This window comes from Globicephala melas, chromosome 1 (genome assembly GCF_963455315.2).
Source record: "Globicephala melas chromosome 1, mGloMel1.2, whole genome shotgun sequence".
Taxonomy (NCBI): domain Eukaryota; kingdom Metazoa; phylum Chordata; class Mammalia; order Artiodactyla; family Delphinidae; genus Globicephala; species Globicephala melas.
In genome coordinates, this window is record NC_083314.1 from 80,587,956 (window position 1) to 80,593,171 (window position 5,216).

General features: G+C 37.2%; 1 non-coding gene across 1 annotated transcript; it reads left to right on the plus strand.

The window, feature by feature from the left end:
• Nucleotides 1-226: 226 nt before the first annotated feature.
• TRNAH-GUG (transfer RNA histidin (anticodon GUG)) lies at nt 227-298 on the plus strand. The gene has a single exon. It is a non-coding gene; the product is annotated as a tRNA-His (tRNA).
• Nucleotides 299-5,216: the final 4,918 nt, after the last annotated feature.

Below are 5,216 nucleotides of genomic sequence, written 5' to 3' on the forward strand. Positions count from 1 at the left end.
GCAAGGAGAAAGCAAAGATACTTCCCAGGAGACCTGATCTGAGGCACCGGCTGGACGCAGGGGAGATGAGAAATGCATCAGAATGCGAAGGGAATAACGGAGGGAAGACGAGAGGGAAACTCACGAATACTTGCAGTTTTCAACAACAGAACAGCTAAATAATTGGAAGCAATTTATATTAAAAGTAGTAGCGCAAAAACTAGCCTTGCCGCCGGCTCAGTAGCGCGCCGTGATCGTATAGTGGTTAGTACTCTGCGTTGTGGCCGCAGCAACCTCGGTTCGAATCCGAGTCACGGCAGTGTTCCCCTTTTTTTCTGCGTTGTATCTGTTACCAGAACAACTCTTTAGTCACCAAACGGAGTAAAGTCAGGAGAACAGGGGTCAACCCAACAGTGCACTAGGCCGAAGCGCTCTGCACTTAAACCACGTCTCACCATTTAAGAGAAAATACCTAAAGATCAGGTTCAAGCTCTAAATGAAACTCGTGTGTGGCTTCGACGACGGAAATGGTGTAGTCTTATAGGGATTTTTTTTGTTGTTGTTGAAATATTTCAAACAGCAGTGAGGCTTTTTTACACAAAAAGAAACAGATTTTATTATTTTTTAACATCTTTATTGGAGTATAATTGCTTTACAATGGTGTGTTAGTTTCTGCTGTGTAACAAAGTGAGTCAGCTATGCATACACATATAACCCCATATCTCCTCCCTCTTGCGTCTCCCTCCCACTCTCCCTATCCCACACCTTTAGGAGGACACAAAGCACCAAGCTGATCTCCCTGTGCTATGCGGATGCTTCCCTCTAGCTATCTACTTTACATTTGGTAGTGTATATATGTCCATGCCATTCTCTCACTTCGTCCCAACTTCCCCTTCCCCCTCCCCGTGTCCTCAAGTCCATTCTCTACGTCTATGTCTTTACTCCTGTCCTGCCCCTAGGTTCTTCAAAACCTTTTTTTTTTTTTTTAGATTCCACATATATGTGTTAGCATACGGTATTGGTTTTTCTCTTTCTGACTTACCTCACTCTGTATGACAGTCTCTAGGTCTATTCACCTCAGTACAAATAACTCAATTTTGTTTCTTTTTATGGCTGAGTAATATTCCATTGTATATATGTGCCACATCTTCCTCATCCGTTCATCTGTTGAGGGACCCTTAGGTTGCTTCCATGTCCTGGCTATTGTAAATAGAGCTGCAATGAACATTGTGGTACATGACTCTTTTTGAATTATGGTTTTCTCAGAGTATATGCTCAGTAGTGGGATTGCTGGGTCCTATGGTAGTTCTATTTTTAGATTTTTAAGGAACCTCCATACTGTTCTCTATAGTGGCTGTACCAATTCACATTCCCACCAACAGTGCAAGAGGGTTCCCTTTTCTCCACACCCTCTCCAGCATTTATTATTTGTAGATTTTTTGATGATGGCAATTTGACCAGTATGAGGTGATACTTCATTGTAGTTTTGATTTGCATTTCTCTGATGATTAATGATGTTGAGCATTCTTTCATGTGTTTGCTGGCAATCTATATATCTTCTTTGGAGAAATGTCTATTTAGGTCTTCTGCCCATTTTTGGATTGGGTTGTTTGTTTTTCTGATATTGAGCTGTATGAGTGGCTTGTAAATTTTGGAGATTAATCCTTCTTCAGTTGCTTCATTTGCAAATATTTTTTCCCATGCTGAAGGTTGTCTTTTCGTCTTGTTTATGGTTTCCTTTGCTGTGCAAAAGCTTTTAAGTTTCATTAGTTCCCATTTGTTTATTTTTGTTTTTCTTTCCATTTGTCTAGGAGGTGGGTCAAAAATGATCTTGCTGTGATTTATGTCATGGAGTGTTCTGCCTATGTTTTCCTCTAAGAGTTTAAGAGTATCTGGCCTTAAATTTAGGTCTTTAATCCATTTAGAGTTTATTTTTGTGTATGGTGTTAGGGAGGGTTCTAATTTCATTCTTTTACATGTAGCTGTCCAGTTTTCCCACCACCACTTATTGAAGAGGCTGCTTTTTTTCCATTGTATATTCTTGCCTCCTTTATCAAAGATAAGGTGACCATATATGCATGGGTTATCTCTGGGCTTTCTATCCTGTTCCACTGCTCTATATTTCTGTTTTTGTGCCAGTATCATACTGTGTTGATTACTGTAGCTTTGTGGTATAGTCTGAAGTCAGGGAGCCTGATTCCTCCCACTCCGTTTTTCTTTCTCAACATTGCTTTGGCTATTCGGGGTCTTTTGTGTTTCTATACAAATTGTGAAGTTTTTTTGTTCTAGTTCTGTAAAAGATGCCATTGGTAGTTTGATAGAGATTGCACTAAATCTGTAGATTGCTTTGGGTAATATAATCATTTTCACAATATTGATTTTTCCAATACAAGAACATGGTATACCTCTCCATCTGTTTCTATCGTCTTTAATTTCTTTCATCAGTGTCTTATAGTTTCCTGCATGCAGGTCTTTTGTCTCCTTAGGTGGGTTTATTCCTAGGTATTTTATTCTTTTTGTTGTGATGGTAAATGGGAGAGTTTCCCTAATTTCTCTTTCATATTTTTCATCATTAGTATATAGGAATGTAAGAGATTTCTGTGCATTAATTTTGTATCCTGCTACTTTACCAAATTCATTGATTAGCTCTAGTAGTTTTCTGGTGGCATCTTTAGGATTCCCTATGTATAGTATAATGTCACCTGCAAACAGTGACAGTTTTACTTCTTTTCTGATTTGGATTCCTTTTATTTCCTTTTCTTCTCTGATTGCTGTGGCTAAAACTTCCAAAACTATGTTGAATAATAGTGGTGAGAGTGGGCAACCTTGTCTTGTTCCTGATCTTAGTGAAAATGGTTTCAGTTTTTCACCATTGAGAACGATGTTGGCTGTGGGTTTGTCATATATGGCCTTTATTATGTTGAGGTAAGTTCCCTCTATGCATACTTTCTGGAGGGTTTTTATCATAAATCGGTGTTGAATTTTGTTGAAACCTTTTTCTACATCTATTGAGATGGTTTTTCTCCTTCAATTTGTTAATATGGTTTATCACATTGATTGATTTGCATATATTGAAGAATCCTTGCATTCCTAGGATAAACCCCACTTGATCATTGTGTATGGTGTGTTGTTGGATTCTGTTTGCTAGTATTTTGTTGAGGATTTTTGCATCTATGTTCATCAGTGATATTGGCCTGTAGTTTTCTTTCTTTGTGACATCTTTGTCTGGTTTTGGTATCAGGGTGATGGTGGCCTCATAGAATGGGTTTGGGAGTATTCCTCCCTCTGCTATATTTTGGAAGAGTTTGAGAAGGATAGGTGTTAGCTCTTCTCTAAATATTTGATAGAATTTGCCTGTGAAGCCATCTGGTCCTGGGCTTTTGTTTTTTAGAAGATTTTTAATCACAGTTTCAATTTCAGTGCTTGTGATTGGTCTGTTTATATTTTCTATTTCTTCCCGGTTCATTCTTTGAAGGTTGTGCTTTTCTAAGAATTTGTCCATTTCTTCCAGGTTGTCTATTTTATTGGCATAGAGTTGCTTGTAGTAATCTCTCATGATCCTTTGTATTTCTGCAGAGTCAGTTGTTACTTCTCCTTTTTCATTTCTAATTCTGTTGATTTGAGTCTTCTCCCTTTCTTTCTTGATGAATCTGCCTAATGGTTTATCAATTTTGTTTATCTTCTCAAAGAAGCAGCTTTTAGTTTTATTGATCTTTGTTATTGTTTCCTTCATTTCTTTTTCATTTATTTCTGAACTGATCTTTATGATTTCTTTCCTTCTGCCAACTTTGGGGGGGGTTTGTTTGTTTTCTTTGTCTAATTTCTTTAGGTGTAAGTTTAGGTTGTTTATTTGAGAAGTTCCTTGTTTCTTGAAGTAGGATTGTATTGCTATAAATTTCCCTCTTAGAACTGCTTTTGCTGCATCCTATAGGTTTTGGGTCTTTGTGTTTTCATTGTCATTTGTTTCTAGGTATTTTTTATTTCCTCTTTGCTTTCTTCAGTTATCTTTGGTTATTTAGTAGTGTATTGTTTAGCCTCCACGTGTTTGTAATTTTTACAGATTATTTCCTGTAATTGATACCTAGTCTCATAGAATTGTAGTCAGAAAATACACTTGATAAGAGTTCAATTTTCTTAAATTTACCAAGGCTTGATTTGTGACCCAAGATATGGTCCATCCTGAGGAATGTTCCATGAGCACTTGAGAAGATAGTGTATTCTGTTGTTTTTGGATGGAATGTCCTATAAATATCAATTAAATACATCTTGTTTAATGCATCATTTAAAGCTTGTGTTTCCTTATTTATTTTCATTTTGGATGATCTGTCCATTGGTGAAAGTGGGGTGTTAAAGTTCTCTGCTATTATTGTGTTACTGTTGATTTCCTCTTTTATGGCTGTTAGCATTTGCCTTATATATTGAGGTGCTCCTATGCTGGGTGCATAAATATTTACAATTGTTATATCTTCTTCTTGGATTGATCCCTTGATCATTATGTAGTGTCCTTCTTTGTCTCTTGTAATAGTCCTTATGTTAAAGTGTATTTTTTCTTATATGAGAATTGCTAGTCCATCTTTCTTTTGATTTCCATTTGCATGGAATATCTTTTTCCATCCCATCACTTTCAGTCTGTATGTGTCCCTAGGTCTGAAGTAGGTCTCTTGTAGACAGCATATATATGTGTCTTGTCTTTGTATCCATTCAGCCAGTTGTCTTTTGGTTGGAACATTTAATCCATTTACATTTAAGGTAGTGATCGATATGTATGTTCCTATTACCATTTTCTTAATTGTTTTGGGTTTGTTTTTGTAGGTCGTTTCCTTCTCTTGTGTTTCCTGCCTGGAGAAGTTCCTTTAACATTTGTTGTAAAGCTGGTTTGGTGGTGCTGAATTCTCTTAGCTTTTACTTGTCTGTAAAGGTTTTAATTTCTCCTTCAAATATGAATGAGATCCTCGCTGGGTAAAGTAATCTTGGTTACAGGTTTTTCCCTTTCATCACTTTAAATATGTCTTTCCACTCCCTTCTGGCTTGCCAAGTTTCTGCTGAGAGATCAGCTGTTAACCTTATGGGGATTCCCTTGTATGCTATTTGTTGTTTTCCCCTTGCTGCCTTTAATATTTTTTCTTTGTATTTAATTTTTTTTTTTTTTTTTTTTTTGCAGTACGTGGGCCTCTCACCATTGTGGCCTCTCCTGTTGCAGAGCACAGGCTCTGGATGCGCAGGCTCAGCGGCCATGG